This window comes from Calypte anna, chromosome 1, assembly GCF_003957555.1.
Source record: "Calypte anna isolate BGI_N300 chromosome 1, bCalAnn1_v1.p, whole genome shotgun sequence".
Lineage (NCBI taxonomy): Eukaryota > Metazoa > Chordata > Aves > Apodiformes > Trochilidae > Calypte > Calypte anna.
This window is the reverse complement of record NC_044244.1, coordinates 51,382,584-51,406,392: the sequence shown is the minus strand read 5'-3', so window position 1 is coordinate 51,406,392 and position 23,809 is coordinate 51,382,584.

Below are 23,809 nucleotides of genomic sequence, written 5' to 3'. Positions count from 1 at the left end.
GCTTGTAAACATCACTGCCCACGTAGAGCCCTCCCTTCTCTGGGCAAGGACTTTACCAGTGTTGCCTCCTTCCCTCTCACTGTTGTACTGCCATCACCTACTGCTTCAGCACTGCTGCCCAGGTGAACTCTGAAGTCACCACACCTGAGCAGCCCTTGTAGTGATTACAGGTACAAATGCTAACAGGGCTTCAGCAGAGCTTCCTGACAATTTCTGAAACATCCAGAGTCACCTGCCCTTGACTCAACAAACAAAAATGTAAACTCTCAGCACTATCATGTAGCTGGAGTTCTTTGGCAAGACATCTTGCATTAACAAAAAGGTCAAAGTTGTCAATTTGTCTTTACTTGCCAACAAGGAGGGAAGAGAATACTCCCTGATTTCTGAACTGAAATAAGGGGCTTTCTGCCCAAATTATCCACCCAAATCAGCAACCTGACTGTGTGAGACTGTGTAGTAGGCAGAGGGTTAAAAACCATAATAAAGAGGCTCCAGTTCTGAGGTTATAGGTGCCAAATCAGTCTGTTTGCACCTCTTCAGACAAACAGAAGTAAAGTCTTTGTAACACTGTGGTTAACATTAGAGATTGATGCTGTGTGCCTCAGAGGTGCTAACAGAAGCTGAATGTCTCTGTCTTGCTTTGTCTTACAGTAGAACTCATTGATTGTAATCCACAAGAGTAGGAAAGGGTTGTACCTTTTTGTCTGAGAGGTGAAACCAATCACAAACTGTGGCTGGTATTGTGATGGGCAAGAGGAGCCTACCATGACCTGTCTGTCCATGGCCAGGAAATACTCTTCAGGATACCCACTTTTGAACACAAAGCTGGATGTCTGCTGGCATGAATTACTGTTTCCCACAGGTAAGAGGATTCATCACAGCAACTGGGAAATCTTAGTTCCTGGGCCCTTTCTGATGAGTTTTCTTGGTGTCTAGTTAGTAAACAGAGGAAAGTTTGGTGACTTCTTTTTTCAATAATTTATTAAGTCTTTCCAAAACAGCTTGAGAATTAACATTGAATTTTCTGGGAGGTGGAATTTGTAAGAATTAGTTTCTTCCATTTTCACCCAACAAAACTTAAACCTACTTTTCTAACCATGAGACCCACAAGGAAATCTGGGATTTAAGAGAGAGGCTCTATGAGATTCACACAAACATGTTTCAAACATTTCCTCTTGTTGGTTTTCTGCTTAGAATGAGATGATTGAAATATTTGCTGAGCCAAAGTTTGGTGACAAATTGCTAGCCATTCCTCTGGAAAGCAGGATACCTGTATTGTAGTCATGAACACTTGTTTAATTCAAAGTGAGTAGCATTAATAGTAATAAAAGTGTTATATCACTACCTTCCCTAGGGGGATAGTTAAAGGCTTCTCATAAAAAATGAAAATGGCACTTTTTGACTACAGATTTAAAACTACTGGATCTCACATTTTTTGTCAAGCTGCTGCTTTACACGTTTCTTTAAGATTAACAGTTGTTCACATTCTTTGCTTTATTTTTTGTTAAAGAGTCTTGAAACAAGAGGATAATATTCTGGTTTGGATTGAACATTTTTGTAATTTTTTTGTTTTATTTTTTCTTTTTTTAATTGTAAAAATGTGGTTTGGATCAGACAAAGGAAAGTACTTTTGTTCTGCATGCTGAAGCAGCTGGGGGTATATGCTTATACAACCCCAATGCCATCCCCCTGGGGGGGAAAAAAAGAGTGGAGAACAGGATTTACCCGTGTTCAATAACCTAAAGCCTCTGTGACTGTAAGAGTCTTAGCTAGTGGTGACTTGGCACAATCCATGGCATCAAATATATTTTAGGAGCTGAGCCTGTTCTGATGGCCTGCCATTTGTGTAGCAAAAATTCACAAAGCGGGGACGGTGATTATAGAGACAAATCTCACTGGTACTTGCATTCAGATTTTATTTTCTGCTCTAATAACTCTCTCACACCCCATGCTGCATGAAGCAGCTGATACCCAGGAGAGAGAGAATTGTGCATAGGAGATTGCACTGAAAAAGCTGGGGTCCTCAGCCCTGGGACATCTTTCTGTGGATGTGGTGCTGCTGGGTTTGGATCTGAACCAGCTGCTCCATGTGATGCAGAACTGGGTCTGAAGAACTTGTCCTGACTCGGGAGCAGTTCAGGGCCCCCTGCATCTCGCACCCAAATACTCAGAGGAAATCAGTAGGACCAATGAGCACTTTCTGTAGGTCAGATCTCTGTGTTCAATAGGCTTGTTAACATTAAATGAAGGTTTGGCTCAGCCTTTGTGCCATGAACTGTTTCCCAACAGTCATTTTAGACTTAAAAAAAAAAGACAAACAAGTTACCCAAAGGGTTATCTGAGGAGAGTGTTTGTCAGAGAAGCACAGTGTTGTGTATGTGATCTGAAAATATATCTTTGGCCCTGATGATGAGGACGGAAGCATCTGGCTGTTTAGACAAGTCTTTCTCAGTTCTGTCTCTCAGAAATACCTGGAAATAATTCTAGATGCTTCACAGTGCAAATTGCAGAGCAGCTCATGGCACTTACACTGTCAGGCAGTTAATGTTTAAAAAAATCACTTATTTTCTGTTTTCATTGCTGTACTGGAGAAGAAATATGTTTTGTTTTATCTAAGCAGAAATAGTTCTGGCTACTTTGCTGTAAAAAACTTCTGGTAATGTAGTTGAAGGGTTTCTTAGTTGCCTTTTTTCATTTCCAAAATGAAGTAAAAAAAATTAATTGCTCAGCTGCTACTCTGCCATCAAACAAACTAACCCATAGAAATTTTCCTGACATAGCTTAGAAATGGGCTGGGTGCCAGGAAGGGAATGTAGGGAAGCTAAAAGCGATATGATTTCACTTTATGCAGTTTTCTTATTGCTGCACCACAGCAGTGAAGCCTCCTAGGTAGGGCCTGAGTATCTCATACCCTTTTTTTCTTGTTCCTAAAGCTGTGAGCAGCTTTGGTTCTTCTGAGACAAGGGACAATGAAGTCAACATTCACCATCTTAAGAGGCTTCATCACGGTTAATATCTCATGAGCTGGTAAAATAAATCAAGAAAAAATTACATTCTTCTGATCTTACAGATTGCCTCAATAAAGCCAAAACTTCTAAGAAATCCCAGACAACCTCTAAAAGAACAGAAAACCAGGGTATATCCAGATCAAGGAGCATGGTAGGTCAGCAGGTTCATTTAGACTACAAGTTTCAGTAATCAAATCTGGCTTAAGCTAGAGAGAAGTCAAGTCACTCAAGATATCTCAGAGATGGAAAAAAAAAAACCCCAACATACTGTTCCTGTCTAATTTGAAGAGAACAGCACTTAAGCATCAAACATGTTTACTTTTGAAGAAATCTTGGGAGAACAGGCCTGGGGTCTCACTACCCTAATTCATCCATGCTAGTCTGAGCAGAATATTACAGCAAAGGTTGCAGGTCTCACTTGCTTTCACTTGCAGTGGGTAGAAATAAGATACTCAGATACAAAGTTCTTTCCTTAGAGCACTGGTACGTGAAAAAAATGGATCTATAAATGAAGGTCACAGAATTAATTTTTACTGTAGCTCTCATCCAAGGCTCATGCTTTGAGTCTATTCCTCTCCTCAAAAAGATGCCTACTGGCAAGCTCAGGGCTATTTTTACAGAGCAATCACTGTAAATTCTGAAAAAAGTATTAGGAGCAGAGCAGTCTCCTCTTTCAATATAACCAGTCAAAAAATACCATCTTTGTACCAAGCCTGTGGTTTGACTCCAGTGTCATGGTCTCTTTTTCTGGGGGTCAAGGGCAGTTTAAAAACAGTAAAATTCAAGTGCTCTGCTATGGCACTTCTAATATTAAGGCAGGGAAACCTGCATTCAGGAGCACTTTTTGGCTGCAGCTGGTGCCACAGTAAGGTAAGAGTAAGCTGCTAGAGCCTTTTCAAAAGTTACCACAGGGAAATATGATGGCCTCAGTTATATCTCATCTCCTCTTTCGTTGAAGAGGCCAGCCTCAAATTTTACTGCAAAAGCACTGTAGGTGCCCAAGGCTCCGGCATAGGAGATGTGAACAACAAAATTAGGTTTGTTTTCAAAGAAAAAGAAGACTGATAAAAAGCAAAATGGAAGATTTCTTAAGTTTTATATGACTGTAGTCATACCTTGCTTACAGCGTATCTCGAGACTCAATTAAATGCTGCAGGTCTTTTGGATGCACTCCTGGTTCTCAGTCTCTCTCTCTTTGGGGTTTTATATGTCGTTTAACTGCTGTAGCTTTATCTAGAGCTAACCAGCTTGCACCAATTTCAGGTTGCTGCTGCTTATTAAAAATTGAACTATACCTTTTCTCTGTTCTTAAGGGATACAGCTGCAGTTCTGAGCAGCTCTGAAACTAAGTGTATAAGTAGGATATACACATGGCATTTACTGGATTGCACAAGCACATCTAGCACTGGGGGCTGCTTTTACAAAGCTAAAATGACTGCAACTGGAAGCACTGCTAGTTTTCCACCATTTTGTCAGCAAGATAAATCTGACTGAAAAAGAAGTTTTTGGGTTGGTTTTTTTTTTACCGTTCTTGTTCCTAGAAATAAAATTAAGCACTTGCTGGTACACTGCAACTTAGGCTAGTACAGTTCAGGCTGCCACAGACAATTCTACTGCTTATTAACCTGATCAAAATTGTGTCACTCACTCCCGCCACTCATGATTTGTCTGTTGCCTTCTCAGAAACCAAAATCAAGCCCTTTGAAGACTGTTTTTTAAATCACAGCAAAATTAAGGCCTTATAGGAATCTCTAGGCTCTACCACAGTACAAGTAATTATTTAAATAAAATCATCATCACTGACTCTTTTCCTACAGTCTTTGCACTCCTAATGTAATGGTAATAATGAACCAAATGTATAGAAAAAAAAGGTTTGCTGAAGATCAGGATACCAAGTAAAGACCAATAGCCTCCTTTATAATAACTTGCTCAAATGCAAGTCTTTACATTAAATATACATATATATATATGTGTATAAAATCTCCCTGTTGTCAGGAACACTGAAAAAAACCCTTTTCACATTCCAAGTGTGAATATTCATGTCAGATAAGTTGCTTTAAAACACCGTCATCTGTTTAGCCTAATGAGCTGGCTTCACACTGAAGCACATGAGAAACATTCAAGTATTTTGTTCTGTAAAGTTCAAATGTACTGGTCATAATCACCAAGTATACAGTAACAAGTAGTTTCTAGAAGATAATGTCTTGATTTAATTGAAATTATTGCCAAGGGATTCTCTATCCAGCAGTTAGATTCAGAGCTGTTTGTTTTCTGGCAATCTAACTAGTAATAAACAAGACTGATGTTATATTGTTTAGTTAATACCAAGGAATGGCAGCATAAAGAATTTGGGATGTATGAGAGTTATGAGAAGTATAATTAGTGCAGATGATCTGTTACTGCTTTGCTTTTTTATTATTTTGTTGGATTGGTTTTGTTGAGTTCTTTCCTCTGGCTGGATTCTATCCTGTGTTTTTTACATGTGTGGTGAGACAAAAAACGTGTATGTGATGTAGTTTAATTGACAATAACAAAGATATAAGTCACAATACAGAAAACAGAGAGGCAATTTTCTGCATTAAATTCACTGCATTTTAAAGGTAGGTGCTTGCTAAGGCTATCTTAAAATGTGGGTGTCTGTTACTCCAAGGTTTGTGGTACAGATCCCACACACACACGAGTCCAAGTATCTCCAATTTATTTGAGGCTAATAGGATATAATGATTATTTCCCTCTTCAGAATAAATGCAAGGGGACTGCAGTTTTATATATAGCTGAACTTTTTCCATGCTTTTGGCTCTTTTGTTGTTTTTTACTGCAGCAGCTTTTGTGATGACCTATTGCATTAACAGAAGTAAAAAAACAAACCTTCTTTTTGCTGTGTCATAAACGCCGTTTTTTTCACAGGCTCTTTGAAAGATATTTGTGGCCTGCTTAAATACACAATTAATAGTAACACATTCTCTGAAGTTTTTATAGTCAAAAGCAAGGGAAAAGATTCAAAGGGATATTTTCCTATGTATATATTTCCTGTGTGCATATCTAAATACAATTTTACTGATAGTCTATGTCTTTAGTTTCATGTCTCCATTATGAATGTGAAGAGTTACAGAAATCTCACTGAATACTTAAAATATCTAAATACAATTCAGTTTCTAACCACTGAGATTTCCTTCATCTGACTCCTCCTCGTTTTTCATCTCTAAGGAGATAAGCATTGCCATGAAAATAGTCTCTTCATTTCTCGATCATTCACTTGTTCCCACTACTGATTTTTCTTTCACCTCATGCCTTATATTTACCATCTCAGCCTTCTGCTAGTGACATCAATGGTGACGTTACAGAGGACTCATTGGAGGTGCAGGCGATGAGACAGCAGGAGGAAGAGGTGGACTGTCCTCAAAGAGACTGATTTTAGCCCCAGTGAAGTAGAAGGAAGGAAAGCACAGAACATATTGGGGGGAAGTTGAACTGCTCCTACATAAAAAGATATTTTAAGCTCATGTCAGCTGTTAGAAATCCATGCAAAGAAAACTCAGTTTCAGGGACTGCTTCCATTACATTAGCAGTATGCAAAATAGTTGTGAAAAATAGTAACAACAACTTTCTCTCAATAAACATAAGAATTTTGCTTTCAGGCTTCCCAGTCTGAAACACCCTTTCATGCCTGTTGTCTTTGATCCTTATTTTTATTTTTCTGCCCTGTCTTGCTCTCTACCTACATCTATCTGCTTCAAAAAAAGTTCCCCGGCTACACATCCTTCCCAAACCTCTCTTCAGTGCCTTTTGAAAATGCTTCCTTTGCAGTTCTTAGTGTCTATAGAGGTTGAATCCACAGTATTGTTCTTTATTTTGTATTATTTCATGTCACTATATGCTTCTAAACATGAAAAGTTGGAAAATGTAAAGATGCTAATAATTTGTATGCAACAGGGCTGATGTGGGACTTTAACACCACAGAGTAGAAATTTTAAAACCGAGGAGTTAACATCTGCACTTGTGCATAGCTGCCTGAATTCTGTGATTCCCTTCTGAAATCCCTGTTTGTACTATTTCCTCCTGGTAGATTGGACCTTACATTTAAATAGATGCCATAATATTTAGGGTAGGATCTGTTTTGCTTTCTGTACTAATACTTCATTAAGCAGTGACTTTTCAAAATAGTCGTATTTTGATAAACTTCACAATGCTGAAGATCCTGTATTAACCAGGATATTTGCCCCGTTGAAGCTGGGCACACTTCAAACATTGTACTGTGATGCTCCAGGCATCACTTACAGCATTCTTAGTCACTGGTGGCCATTCATCTGCAGAGCCTCTGGCAAAAGCAGGGTGATGACAAAGTGGTAGTGGAGGAGATCTGCTGATCTTTGATGAACACTTTCAAGTCATGATGAAAATAAAATAGAGAAATAATAAATGGAAGAGTGAATGTTCATAGACAAGCTGTTCTGTTCATTATGATGATGATTTTCTTAGCTTTAACCTGGGTGAGGAGGAAGAGCCAGGTGGTTACAAATTGCAACTTGTTTGACTGGTATTGGTATGTAATGAACCTTTTGGCACAAGTGACAATATTTTTTAAATGCTTAAGACAGCAGATGATTGCATATGTAACAATGAGGAATTCAAACGATTAGTAGCAGTTATTGAACAGCAAAAAAGATTGAATGTTTCTTTCCTCTGCAACAGGGGCTGGAGGGGAGGATAATTTTTCCCCTGTTGCAGGCAGTAATATCACCAGTGCTACTGCTGCAATTGGAGCTGCTTTTGTTTTGTGTTGTTACAGCAAGACCACAGATTCTTTCTAGGAGCACCCACAGGCTTTTCTGGTTGCCTTGTAACAAAGTAGAGGGCCTGCTTAGTATACCTGGTCTACTAAAGGGCACCATGCTTAGACCAAGCTTTAAAAAAAAAACCTCCAAAAAAATCTTTGTAGTGTATTTCCATAGCTGTTATTGAAAATATTTGTTTTAAGAAGGGCTTCTTTTGATCCAGTTGACAGTTTTACTTCTGTGGATAGAGCTTCTAATACTTTGTGTTTTATCACATCCTTTGTGTTAAAGAACTTAAGGATTAAATTAAAGTAGCTACATGGCACTATTGTGTAATAGGCTATAAAAGGGCTGCACACATTTGGATGAAGAGAAGGCACTGTGCAACCACACTCAGAACATCCCAAGTGCCCAAGAAAAGGAATATATCCTGTTTGGGCACAATACTTATTAGGAAATGCACACCTGATATGTCTTCCTAGATATGGAAAGTTTGGCATGGGTCAGAGAAATAGTTCTGAGCTCATGTCGGGAGAGGTCTTACAACTCTTTACTCGGTCCAAATGGTAGGCCAGGTGTCCATGTGCAGTGAGTTGGTATTGCCTCAATAAAGTCAGTCAAATTATGTCTGGTTTTGTAAGGTGAAATTCTAGTTGACTTCCCCTTGAAGTTGGTTTGATTTTCTTAAGCAGAAATAAGAAATTGATAACAGGCTTCTCTGCTTGCATGTACTGTCTGATAAGACACAAAACTAGTATCCAAGCATGTAATACTTGAGATGCTTATCTCCTTTTACAGAAAAGGCATAAAAAACTACAGAAGGACACCAGTTGTTTAAATAGATTGGGTTTATCAGTGTACTGCTGAAAGCAGGGGAAATAAAGCAGGGGAATACTAAGGCTTTTTTCTCTACTAGAATAAAAGTAACTTGCTTAAAGAATGATGATGGGAAGAAATACAGCTGAAACTATGCTGAATAATATGTGAGTATGTCAGGACAAGTTTAATTGCATCTACTAACACCCATTATTAGCAGAGGATATTTCTGTATGACAATCATGGTGAAAGGCATAAATTCTTAGAGCAGGTTAAAGCGATTCTGCCCTGATAACAGATTGACAAGCACACAGGGTAGACAGGGAGTAACAGTGATTGACATGACTGGAAGCAGTAACTGCAAGTGACATAAATGTCTGTGATCTTATAGGATTGCAATGTGGGTGGGTGAGCAGGCGCAGACGTGGAGAAGTTGAAAGCAGTTGCCTGATGATGCATAGGATGAAAGTTTGAACACAAAGCTCTTCAGAAAGCACCCTGAAATTCATACTTCTCTTGTCTTTGTCTGTCTTTCTTCAAGACAATTATAACAACAATAAGAAAAGTAGACAATAGAATAGCCCACATCCATGTTTGCTCCTTTTTCTCACAACAAAGAGCAAGCATATCGAAGAAGTCCAAATCCTTTTATGCTTCTCAAAGCTGGCACAACTTTAAAGACCTGGCAGTTTAATTCATGTAATAATCCAAAAGTTTGGCTGATGTTTGCTTTTTCCCCCTCCTCTTAGGCTTGACTAAAACTAGACCAGCATTACTGGGGGCAAAAAATCCTTTCAACGTTTCTGTGTTTTGTTTCAGAATGAAAAGAAAATAGGGAACTTTGAAATGAAAAATGACTGGAAAAACTGACAGATCATTCTTGAATCTCTAAAGCTATTTTTAGGTTCAGTTCCAAATTGAGACAATGGCTTGCTTTTTTGGTTTGCTCGTAAATAAGAATCAGGCTCCACTTGACAAACTTACTATTTCAATAGCCATGCTTTGATTGTATCAGGATCAGATGCAAGAAAAAAGATCCAAAGGTGATTGCAACTTTTATAAATGACTAGAGAAAGCATATTAATAATTTTTGGGATCTAAATAGCATTGTATTCAAGGCATAGGTGCAGGGCAGATGTAGCTAAACCAATCAAAAGAATGGATGAAGTAACAAAGTGATGGACAGTAGACATTTTTAATTAATATTTTGCCCAATTTTTTATTTTTACCTTTGCTGCATGTTCGTAGTTGCTTAACTCTCTAGATCTCAACCCAAAATTTTTGACTCTTCCCACTAAACTGATGACTTCTTCGAGGCCAGAAAAAGCATTCTCAGAGTTTTTAAAGTGTACAGAAGTAAAGCTGCAAAGCCAGCTACAAAACAAAAAAATGAAGATCAAAAGCAGTACTATCTTCCATGTTGAGAAGGGCATCTTCCTGCACTTTCAGTTCTTCCTTCCAGGATCTTAAAGAGGAATGAATTGGTTTTCAAGAGCTGTGGAGTGCACTGCAGTCCATTAAGTTGCATTACTTTCATTCACAGTGGTGCATTTGGCAGCAATTGAATTTTTCACCTTCAATACTATAATTTCTGTTGTTTAAACTTGTATGTGTCTATTGAAAGGCTCTTTTTGGAGCTACCTGGTCAGTGTTTGCAGTTCTGTGTTTTTCCAAAACTCTCCTTGCGTTATTTCTGTTCTGCTGTCTGAAGCCTTCCTGTTTGTCCATGATGACTTGTCTTATTCTCTTCAGCTTTGAGAAGACAAAGTCCAAGCTCATGTTTCTGCTTTGCCTGTTACTTTAGCTGGTACACACATTTGTTCTGACATGTCCACTACCACTAATACAATTATGAGCCTGTAAGTGCTATTTCAGCACACGTGACAAAATAGCCTTTTCCTCGGGTCCAGTTTTCCTGTTCAGCTGTTCCACCTTCAGTTTGTTTTTTGTGTAAATTCTAATATAGAACCTTAGCAACTTAAAGATGAAAGAGAATGCTAGATTAATACAAGAAAAATTCGAGGGCTGGCCCTGATCAAGAGAGATTCCCAAGCCATTTCCTTATGTAGGTTCCAGCAAGAAAGCAAAGGAATTTTCAAGACACACAGTGCAGCAAGTTGGGCACATTCATCTATGGCAACTAAGACTGTATAGGAAGGTGACTCACAAGAAATCAATCCAGCTTACTGCAAAATTACCACATTGCTACTTATAACTGAATCTGCTAGAATTGTCACAATCCTCCTCCTTTCAGACCCTAAGCATCCTAATCTTCTCAGTGTTCTTTGTAATTCTCTGATGGGTTCTAAATTTGTTATTAGTGCTTGCAAAAGGCATCTTACAACTGTCTTGTACAAATCTATGAAAACATTGTCTCAGTGATGTGCAGAGGTGAAAAAGGCAAAGGGCATGGTCAGATTTATTGAGAAAAAATAAATGAAGATGGAAAACATCATTGTATCACTGTGTAAATTACTGGTATGTTTTCAACCTTGACTATTGCAAAGACCTAGAAAGATTAGAAAAAGGGAGAGCAAGTATGATTTATGGTATAGGGTGGTTTATACCAGAAGAAGTACTAAATGGTTTTATTAACTTGGGAAAAAAGAAGGAGATATTATGCAGATCTATAAAAGACATGTGGAGCAGAGAAAGTGAATAGGAAATTACTACTTGTTATTTCTCACAGCACAAGAACTAAAGGGCACCCAGTAATATATACACTATAATAAATTAGCTTTAATACAAACTGAAAGCAACACCTTTTCTCACAGCACATAATTGCGAAACTTAGCACTCAGGTTTTGAGAAGGCCAAAAGCAGAAAAAGACTCACAAACAGGCTGAACAAAATCAGAAGATTAATACATTTGAGGCAACTGAGCATGATGCTCAAAAATCAACCTTTATGTGAGCTCCTTTAAGCTAGTACACGACTTGAAGCTAGAAGATTGTTTCAGGAAACAACTGCCCAGAACTTATCCTGTTACTTGTAGTCCTCCCCAAGATAGTACTTGTGCTCTCCTAATGCTGAACAGAGGATAGTGGAACAGGTTAGCCAGGGAATTTGGGGCTGCCCTTCCCTGAAAGTGTTCAAGGCCAGGTTGGATGGGATTTTGATGGTCTAATGGGAGGTGTCTGGTGTCTTTGCACATGCAGGGTTGGCAGGAGTCTTTAAGGTCTCTTCCAACCCAAACCATTCTTGATGTTGAAGCAGGGGAACCTTTGTTCTGGTTTTGTGCAATTTTTCTTATATTGTCTGGATGACGTCACTTTGACAATAAACACAGACATCTATTACCATATTGAATGATTTATCTCATAGAGATTTGCACTTGATCTTCATTGACAGAACTTCATCTTACCAGACCAAACATGTTGGTCTTTGAACACGATAGGAGCTGCTGATACCAGAAGTCTTCCCTGCATGAAGTTTTGAAAAAAAGATGGTTAGATTTCTAAAAAATAAAACAAAATGGAAAGAGAAGTAATACCAAGTAATCTGGGAGATGTCTTTCTAACTGCACAGTATTAACAATTGCTTCATTCTGTGGTTATTTTCATATATTTACTGAGCACAGAAGAGCTATTTTCTTTGCCCTAGTTTTGTCGTATAAAACTCCAAAATGTAGAACTGTCACATAGACATGCAGGGATGAGATGTTGGTGTGATGTTTTGTAGGCATGATTGAGCTATAGGCGAAGTGGTTTAATTAACCACTGCCTTTAATTAAGGCAGGTTCAGAATATGCTTTTTTGTTGTGCAATAACTTTCGATTTTTATTTGACATCTTTCCTTTCCCACTGTATCAGTAATTGCCTGTGTGCTCTTCAATGCTCATATGACCATGCAGCAGAGGGAGAGAGAGGGCTCTGCTGAGAACAAGCCAACATGTTTGGAGTAGGACTTAGCAAACTAAATGGGACCCTGTTTTTCTAAAGGCTGACTTATGCCCACAAGCAGAGCTTCATACAGTGTTCAGCAGCACTGTCCTGATCTCAACAGAACTCCTTTTGGTGGGGGTTAAAAATTGGTGAGGCCACACCTGGAGTATTGTGTCCAGTTCTGGGCCCCTCAGTTCAAGAAGGACAGGGAAGTGCTTGAAAGAATCCAGCGCAGAGCTACTAAGATGATTAAGGGAGTGGAACATCTCCCTTATGAGGAAAGGCTGAGGGAGCTGGGTCTCTTTAGTTTGGAGAAAAGGAGACTGAGGGGTGACCTCATCAATGTTTTCAAATATGTAAGGGGTGAGTGTCAAGGAGAAGGAGTTAGGTTCTTCTCGGTGGTGAACAGTGATAGGACAAGGGGTAATGGGTGTAAATTGGAGCATAGGAGGTTCAAGTTGAATATCCGGAAAAATTTTTTTACTGTAAGGGTGACAGAGCCCTGGAACAGGCTGCCCAGGGGGGCCGTGGAGTCTCCTTCACTGGAGACATTCAAAACCCACCTGGACACATTCCTATGCGAGGTACTCTAGGTGGCCCTGCTCTGGCAGGGGGGGTTGGACTAGATGATCTTTCGAGGTCCCTTCCAACCCCTAGGATTCTATGATTCTATGATTCTATGTGTAAGGCTATCTCCTCATGCTGATGCAATTCTCACCATTGTGCCGAGGGAAGGTTTTGCATCTGTCTCCTCTCCTCTCTTTGTGACCTCACAACCCTAAAAATACACTCTTTGTCCCCTTGCTTTTTTGAAGGTTATTCCAGCTCCCGTGGCAAGCTTTCTTTGTGGCTGGGTGTTGCTGCTTGTGTGAGCTTTGATGCCACATGCTTGGCAGCAGTGCCAAGCCAGCACAGGCTTTGTCACCATCTTAATGCCAGCGTCAGGGCTCCAGCACTAACCTGGTTTGTCCAGCTCAGCCCAAGATGCCATCTGACTTGCTGCTGAGAGTGCTCCCAAGCCTGGATTTGCCTCCACATACCAAGAGAGTCCTTTCCTCCTTGCAGCACAGTGCATTGAGGAGATAGGAGTTACTCTGAGTTGTGTTTCTCTTCCAGCAGTGGCTCGTTGTGCTATGGTGAACCCATTTGCTTCTTATATACATCAATAGAACAAACCTCCCCTCATGCTGATGCTCTTGCTCAGTTAATCACTTTAAAAGACATGATCCATTTGTCTAGCAGTCCTTCTGTGCTGTATGTTAGCTATAGGTCAGCTTTACATCTTCAGCTGCTGATCAGCTGGCTGGCCCTCAGTGTGTTCCTTACCCATAAAAGCCCAGGTCCTCAAATAAAACTTCACAGCATTTATGTGTTTTGTAGGAAAGCATATTTTGCTACAGTAGAGTGATTCAGCTGCTCTTGTGACAGTAGCGGTCCTACAAGGATGGTAGAAAAATTTTTTTTCAATCTAGGTGTCGTAGGCTTGTAATGAGAGTATTTTCTGCTGCTTCACTTGCAGGTTTTTCTTCCACATTTTAGGTAAGGAGAGGTCTCAGTCCTACCAATTAAATTAATTACTATAGGGTGTAACGGTTGTTGCCTATAAAACAAAGTGAGCCATTCAGCTTTTCTGCTGTGTTCAGAGTCTGATGTTAAGCCTAAGATTAATTGTTTATTCCTACATCCTAGAGAGCACATTGTATATTTGAAGTCTAGATGTGAAAGAGATTCTCACAAGCTCATGAGAAGCCCGTAGGGCTCTTTACCTGACAGGAACAGGGTCAATGCACACAAACTGAAACATAGAAGGCTCCACTTGAACATCAGAAAATATTTTTTTACTGTGAGAGTGATCAAGGGCTGGAAAAGTTTTCTCAGGGAGTCTGTGGAGTCTCCCACATTCAAAAGCCATCTGGACATGATCCTGGATAATCAGCTCTAGGTGGCCCTGCTCGAGCATAGGTTTGGACCCAGTGGTCGCCAGAGGCCTCTTTCAAACTCAACCATTTTTTGATTTTGTGATAAATGAGCATATATTGTTAAGGCTGATATTTAGTTTGCCAGCATTGTTGTTTTTTTTTAAAGTTCATTGCAAACACAATGCTCAGAGCCATACCAGGAAGACTTGTCAGGATGCATTACAATGGACTGCTCAAGGCATGGTCCAATATTGCATCTGAAGGGCACTCAGACTTCTTTACAAGGAGAAATTCTGGCTTTGGCTCCAGCTGGAGCTCAGGAGCCTTCTAACATGCAGAGATTTTGGGCTATTGGGGAACATGTCACAGGATGCAAAACTGGGAATGAAACTACCTCACAGTGTTCAAACGCCTAACTTACAGAAGTGCTCCCATAAATAAGAATTAGGCCCCTAACATCAGGATGAATACCTCCAAATGTCAAGCAGTCAGTGTCTCCCTGCTGCTATCATATTTTGAGAAATCACAGCACTTCCCTATTTTTAGAACAGAAGTACAAAATATCAGATATAATAGTGCAGTACCATTCCTGAATAACTGTTTCATTTCTGGGGGAGTTATTACCTTACAGTGATATTTAATTAAACAGCAAGTTGAAATAATAAAGGGCTTTCTAAATGTGAAATATTAGTATTACAAAACATAGAAAAGTAGGTAAAGGAAAGCCTTGCCTTCCTAAATTCCTGTGGGCTATGCATGGAAATCAGAATGGGCTGAAGCAGATTTTATCTTAAACCATTGAAAAAAGAGACGTGCACGGTTTGCCTGTGCTGACTGAGAAATCATAGAGATGAATCCTTCACAAAATCCCATTTTGCAATCAGATTGCACGTCTTCCTTCAGCACTATAGATCACGTACATGCCCTTGCACAGCACGTGTGGGCATTGCTAATAAGATTTACTTTTTATCCGTGCCAAGTTTCATCATCCAAGGAGAAGGCAGCTTGCTGAGCAGAGGGAAGAGTCGGATTGTGGTGGATGCTGCTGATGCTAATAAGAAACTTGGCAAGAATATGGTGGAGTATTGCCATAAAATAATAATGTTTTTTAAACAAAAAAACCCCAAACAATTTCCAAACATCTGTGGAAAGCAGGGGGCAAGATTTATGGGAGATTATGAGGTGGCAAACCAGTTACAGCAGGTCTTCACAGAGCCCACTGAAATAATCATCACAGGCAGGTAGGAATGAGACAGAGATGAGGTTGCCCTCCATTTCCTCATAATATGTCATAAAATATTTGGGGGGATATTTCTTCCCTCCTGAGTACACAAAGAATTAGTTGCCTTGGCAGGAGAATATGTCCTCAGAGTCATACAGTGTGGAGTTATAACTGGTTATAATTTGTTTTAAAAGTGCTCCTCTGAGGACAGATAAAATCTTTTGAATTTGAATTTTATTCCTTTTTTATTCCACTTTTCTCCTGCTGCTGTGCAATTCAATTGCTGAAAATCTTATTTACCCAGTGGCTGAATTCATATCCATCCCTAGTCTGTATTCTCTACAGTAAACTCTAAGGAATGAGTAGATGCTTGATAATTTCATAGATTTTTTTCTCCTTTTTTCCAGTTTGCCACTTTCAATATAGGTCAAACCAGTGCCCTTCCCTATTTCTGCTATTAAGGCAAGAGTGCAGTCATGTCTGCCTTACTTTGCATCCTTTGAAATCTTTGACCACTCTGTCATTATGTACATACATGGAGTAATATGGATGGTGTATTTAAATATAAAACAGCTTCCAAATAGAACTTTAACTATCTGGGTGAAATATTTCTTACACTTACACACTGATGTAAGACATTGATAATGAGATACTAATAAACTAGTTTTTAACTAATAAATAGAGATACTAATAAACAGTCTTTTCGAGCAGAAACTAGCAGCCAGGTGTCTAATGCAGCATTAAAAATACAAAGAGTTTTGCCCTGAAATGCCCACACATTTTTATAGATACACATTATTATGCATTGATTCAATAATAATAAATATAGGTCTGAAAGTTACATAGCATTTTAGTTGCTGGGGGGGATAATTTCTAATGACTGGTAGCCAGGTTCCAGACCAATTTAGTTAACTAGCCTAATCCCCTGCCTATGTTGCTGAGGCAAATTGTGATATTTTTATTCATATTAGGCAGCAACTGACTAATTTAAATGGGATTATCCATGATGTAAGAGTATTAAATGAGTGAGTTTTAAATGAGAGAGTATTAAATGTGAGTGAGTTCATGGCACAATCCAAAATCAATGTCTTGCTAGAATCCCAGAGTGTGGTTTTACAATATGAAATAAAATGACCTCTATCTCAAGATACCACAATGTCCCAGTGGAAACTACCCTGAAGTATTCTGAGCTGCACATCATTCTTTGCAGATCCAGCAGAGGAATCTGGAAACCGAGGACCCAGAGAAGGCTTTAATGTTCAAACTGTGCAGCTTTATCTCTAATGTAATTTTTATGTGGCAATTTGTACATTTGTTGCAATAGAAGTTTGATGCAGGTCAGTGGAAGCCAGGCAAGAACCTTCTGTGGCCCCTTTTATTTGGGAATATGGCACAGATGCAGCAAGTTCTTACTGCATTCATACCAGAGGGAAAAGATGACAGATAAAATCGTTACCTTCATTTCACCTGTTTGGGTCCCAAAACTCTGCCCCTGAGATAAGATCCTCATTTGGAGTACTGGACTGCTAATGCCATCTGTTTGCTATTTGTTAGTTACTTTGAAGGTGGGGGAATAGAATGATGAGTAAAAATAAATCTGTTAGGTATTCATCAAGCCTTCCCCCTAAATTCAGCACTGCTATCTATAGAGTAGGCCTCTGGTGATTTCATATCATTGCTGCCCATAACTTGTTTTTCTTGGGCCACTGCTCCTTTCCTGGGTGCTGGGATAAAGCTGACTTTGATGTGACACGGATGCTGCCTTGAAAGAAAGGTTTTGCTGAGAATTTTTTTTTCATTATTGAGGGAGGAGGGGTGATACTTTTTACACAGGTGTTAAATTTCCTGGAGTTAATCAGGTAGAAAAGTACCTCTGAGGCATCATTCAGTCCATTAACTGCAATGCCAACTGCCAGTGGCTGGAGTTGAATACTAACAGGTTTTATAACTGTTTATGATAGTTGAAAAAGCCAATTCACAGTTCAGTGTAGCCCTCCAATTCCTACCTCCTGCCTTCTGTGTTTATATCCCCAGTGTCTGAAACATGCTTCCATTTTTTACCAGGGTAGACATAAATATAGGAAGCTGGGTTGTTTTGCTCATTTAGGTGAAAATTGTACGGATCAGTGAGCACCCAGCAAACCAGGACCAGCATCCTCTACCTCACTTCTACTTATTACTTTATAAGGAACATTACTGCTGCTATCATTGGTCATCACTGAGAAGAGCCTGGCTCCATCCTCCTGGCACTCGCCCATCACATATTTATAAACATTAATCAGATCACCCCTCAGTCTCCTCTTTTCCAGGCTTAAGAGACCCAGCTCCCTCAGCCTTTCCTTATAAGTGAGATGTTCCACTCCTTTCATCATCTTTGTGGCTCTGTGCTGGACTCTTCCAAGCAGTTCCTTTTTCTTAAACTGAGGAGCCCAGGACTGCACACAACATTCCAGAATTGGCCTCACAAGTTCAGAGGAGGAGGAGAACCTCTCTTGACCTACTAACCACCCCCCTTCTAATACACCCCAGGATGCCATTGGCCTTCTTGGCCACAAGGGCACATTGCTGGCTCATGGTCATCCTTTTGTCCTCTACGACTCCCAGGTCCTTTTCCTCTAAGCTGCTTTCTAATGGGTCAGTTCCCAGCCTATCCTGGTACATTGTATTGTTCTTTCCCACATGGAACAAACAGGAGAATAGAGCGCAGGCTGGAAAACTGTTTTTTAGGATTGCCATTTATTGAGAGAAATCTTTATTCCTAAGAAAAACATAAAAAAATATAGAAGGAAAATGGATATAGCTGTTACTTACTCTCTGTGTGTTCTTTTGTTGGCTACTTCAAATTATATTGTAGAAAGGTTTTAATAGTCTCTGCCATATAGACAGTGTCCTGAATCATAGTGTCTTACCTAGAGAAAGTAGCAAGCCCTCATAGACTTCTTCATTGCAGAACCCGTATGAGCAGCGAGGTGTATGGCTGTGCAGAGCAATCCCTGAATTTACATAGGCTGTATATACACCTATGTATAGGTGTATATATAAGAATATAGGTGTATATATAAGAACCCATATATATGGGTTCTTATTTCAAGTATTTCACTTAGACTATTAGCACCACACCTTGTTAATTCTCAGCTAGGAGTCTCCAAACAGAACATTGTTGAAACAGGTCATGACAATTTAGAGTTTCTGTTGCACCAACATCCATTGAAGGTCCTGCCCTTGTGACCAACTGTAGATGAGAAATAAAATTTAAAAGAACAGAAAGTTAATTTTAGCATCCTGATCATGTTACATTATACGCAATAAACAGCTCCTCCCTGCAGTTTCTACAGAATATACAGTATTTCTTTCATACCTCCCATGGTAGGTGTTCCGATATGATCATGAAGGGACCATATAGCTAACTATTTAATAGTTTGTTTATCTGTCCGCTATGTGGTATCCCTGCAGCAGTCTTATTTCTTTGAAGTTTTTTTATATGCATGCAATTATAAAGCACTTGGGAATGTGACCATAAAAAGCAGCAAATAAATATGTTTGGAAAGGATAAGTTGTACTAAATCAGCAAAGGGTAAAAAGCTCCAAAAAGATAGAGGGAAGAAAATTGGTTCCACCTTAGAAAACTAATGTGAGAGCTGCTGAGTGAAAAAGAACAGTCATCCAGCTGGGATTTATTAAGTGGAAAGCTTTTTTAAAAACAACAAAAAAACCAAAAAGAAGAAAAAAAACTGTGGAAGATCAGAAATCAAAGATCTCTCTATATTTACTGTCTTTTTTGAAGCATCTGTTCTCTAATATAAGAGTACCTCACAAAGACTAATCAACTGATCTTCAGAATATCCTTAAGAGTTTGAGATGTGTTGGCCTCATTTTACCATCAGACGAATGAAGAGGTTATTTGTCCAAGACTATACAGGAAATCTGTGACAGAAATAATAACGTAGGCTCGTATCCAATGCAGTGACTAAACCATAAACCATCCCATCATCTATGAGGGCAAACATGCATTTTGGCATATATTTTGGTATAATTCATGGACAAAGGGGAGAAGCTGATGAGAGACCCTTCCTGGGACAGATGTAGAGGGCTATATCATTCTGGTTATGGTGTAGAATATATACCTTTCTTTGTAGAATTTGATTCCATATAGGCATATAGAATGTTATAAAGGTATTTTCAGCTAACCCTTGCCTGTCGTTCCCGATGGTGGATGAGTTTAAAAAATCCAGGACCCATTCCTTGCAATGAATTCTGAGGCTGTGTTTTCATCTTTGTCCACATGTGGTTGATTTATGAAAAGTTGCAAGAGCTATATGCCAATGAAAATGATAACACCTAGATTACAGGATGCTAAAGCCTCTTAGATTGATAAAATACAGGCATAGCTTACATAAAAAAAAACAACAAAAAAACATCCTCTTTTTTGTTCCAAGGGTTTTTTCAACTGGATTTCCTATTATTTAAAAACCAAGAAGAACAAAAATCATGTTAAGTAAAGTTTTCACCCTCTGTGTATTCCTTCAGCTTTTTATAAAATTGCTATTTTATAAATTACTTAGATTGTATAACTAAAAACATCATCCCTGTTAAAAACTTTCACTCATGGAGACTGTTGGGTAAATTGACCATATCTTTTGTCTAGCTCCTAAAGAGACAGTTGTCAAGCACTATTTTTTGAGCATATTTTATTATTTGCATTACTGCCAATGAGAATGTCCTTGTAACCACATTCAATCTGCTTAAGTGAGCTTTTTTATGCTAGGACTTGCACCATCCACATTGTAAGTGCTGTAGAACATTGAAGGAAGCTGATGTGACATTTATTAGTTATATTAACTTATTTGTAATAAAGGGTTCTCAGGCTTTTGTCCAAATTTTCAAGGTAGATCTACCAGTTGCATCGTCTGCTTTTAAGTGAAATGCTCAGAAAGTAAGACTACTATCCTGTGTACTTTTTCTGTGCAGAAGACTGCAATTTAACTGGACAAACTTTAGGGCTTCATTGAACAAAAAAAGTTTAAATTCACTGCTTTCTGGGACTTCTCAGTAAATAGAATAAAATTCCCCTTTTCCAGCACATTTTACATAGAAACAGTTCATCAAAGGAAGCTACAGGTAGCTCAAATTCAGCAGTCTATGTATATGATCTACTTTTAATTTGCACTATAGGTTTTATCATAGTCCTGGGAATATAAATGTTCTTTTATACTGAGCGGGTGCAAATACAGTTCAATTTACACACACTTTAAAGTGTCTCATTCTTGCTGAAATTGAGCAAAAGGCTATGATTTTGTACTGCAGCTAAATGCATCCAGTGGCTGGCAGCTGCTGAGGCAGGCAATCTCCCAACTTCTCCTCTTCCCCATCATGGATTCCTTCCCACTTTTCCCAAGAGCTTCAACCATGAGATTGAGGGAGCAACAATGGAAAAAAAAGTTCATCCTTCTAAAAGTTATTAGGTTCTTGGGTTACATAAGTACAAATTTCTGCAAAAGTGCATATCTGGAGCTGAGGGGAAGGAATGGAATGGTTTCTTTTGGAAATCTGAATATATTTGGATTATTGCAGGTACTCATAGGAATCATAATGGAAAAACCTCTCTCTTTGCTGCACTGTGAAGAGCTTACTTAGGTGTATCTTTCAACATCAATTTGATTTGAAAAGAAAAAGTTATGGGGTTGTGAGCGTGAGAGATGTGGTTTTTTAACCATTGTGGAGTACATATTAGAGGGACCTTGATTGTTCTGCTGCTTGGTTTTGGAATTATTAGTGTCTTTATCCAGTTAAGTGTAAACAGAATTTAGTGTGGGAAAAAATCTAATCATAGATTTCACAGATAATCATCCTGGTGATTCCCAGACAAGTCAGTTTGAAGCTAACAATGAAGTATGGAACTACTGGAAAAAACCCAAAACAACAAAACAAAAAAACCCACAAGATGAAAGGAGTTTCATTTATATTGGAATGATTTCATCGCTCACATAAAATTAATTTCTGATGTTGCTTCTGTTAGGAGCTATAAGGTATTCAAAATACTTGAGAAAAAGATTAGCTGAAACTATTTGAAAATGTTTAATTTTTCTGAAAGAGGGAGAAGGCCATGCTTCCTGGCTGGTGAGAAGGAGAAAGCAAGCTTGGGGGGTGGGCAGCAGAAGAGCTGCAGATTATGATGATTTTCTTTGTCTTGGTTAAAAAAAAAAAGAGAGAAAGAGAAGTAATGTCTAGCATTTTGAGCATTAGCTGACTGGTTATCAGCCAACAAATAAATTGTGCTGAAACACTGCACTAGACTCTACTCCCATGGTGATTAGGATATGATTAGATATTACAGTACATATGGTATGGAAACATTCAGTCGTGTTTGAAGACCTCATAATGCCTAAGTGTAGTGTGCCTGCCAACTGTTGACCATATGCTATAGCTGCCATAAACACAGAATTGCCTCCCTCTATCCTGCACCTGGATTTGCTACACAGATAAAACCTAAATGTTATTGGAGAGGAAGGCCTAGCAAGTGCTTCAACATTACTTTCTCTCCACGGCAGCTGCAGCAAGCAGAGCATACATCCCCACCAGTAAAAACACATGTAATTTCTTGTCTGTTTGAACTGAGTCTGTCACATCCCACGAATTTTGTTGTCACCCTGTCCAAAAATTGAAGCACTTCTGTTTTTCTCTTGGTGAAAAAAGACAACATTATATCTTTTATGTCATACTGACTGCATCTGAAATGCAAAAATATTTATGACTGATGGGTCAGGGGGAAGGGTGCAGGAACAGACTTAAATGCTGTACATAGTGACTTTGGTTGGTTTGGACAGAATGTCAACTTGAATAGTCATGTCCTGCAACCTTGTATTCAATATCTGGCATCTAAGTCTTAGAAAAACAGGCCAAAAATTCTGAGTAGATTTTTTTGTGATATTAAACACTGGCATCCTTAGTGAAGCTTCCTACTGCAACTTCAGCTCAAATGAAAGTTACAGAATTTTAGAAGACTAGCTGAACAAAATTAATACCTGGCAATATTAATTATTCACAAGTTTCCTCTCCTTTTATTTTATAGTTTAAATGTTATTTAGAATTATTTACCCACTAACAAATAGCCTTGATTTTTTTAGGCATCTGTAATACCTTGTGTATGTAAAGGCTGCACAAAAATAACTAAAAATATGCTACCAGTGGGCAATAAATATCTGTTTGGTGGCACCAAGCCATACTGACTTAGTTAACCCTAGTGTAAAGTCATCTTTTACCTGTGTTATATTACAGTGAATATTATCTGACATTTTATTCTGAAAGTAGTGCTCCACCAGGAAAATGGAGGACTTTTTTGAATCCTGCCTAAAATCCAAATAACTAATTTCCTCTTTTAACAAATACATTCGATATAGTTCATGTGAATACCAATAGTCTAAATTATTCAAGGCATCAATGGCTGGGATGAAGCATAAAGCAAGCTGTGTTACAAATCTACTGTAACCACTCTATTGACTTTTATTTGCATTTTCACAGCATTTAATCTACAGTTTCTACAGCATGCCTGTTCTTCTAGTATCAGTCTCTGTACTTTTCAGTCCCAATACTATTGCATAGTTTGAGCAAGAGTCCATTAAACTGATTACTTGCTATTCCCCTACTGATGCTCTCTTCCTAGTTCTGCACAGGCACCTCAGTCTCAACCCAAAGCAATTCTTTTTTCTCCTGATTGTGGGATCCCAATGCACTTTCTGTCAAGCTATTCTAGGACTAACCATAAATAGACATGGCTACTCCAGTTTTTAATGAAACCTTCTGGTCAAACCAAATTGTACCAAAAAGTGGCTGAGACAATAGACAGACTGAGACAGAGAAATGTTGGCTATATTTAAATACTCACTATACAACTCTATCTGTGACTGTGAAAGACAGTACTTGTAACAGACCCATTATTCCTAAATGTTTCCATTTTCCTCTTTTTCTACAGCCACTCACCCATAATTTTTACTTTTTGGACTGTCTGGATTTTTAACATTTAGCTACACTTTTTTTGGCATGAAAAGCAATTCCATCTTTAATCAACTGAAGTTTTAGCACATACTTTCTTAAAATGCAAGCTTGAGTTGTTTTGGTTGAAGTTTGTCTGAACTGGGAAATTCCTGCAGGAGCAGGAATTCCTGTAGTTCAGGTGGCTACTTCTGGT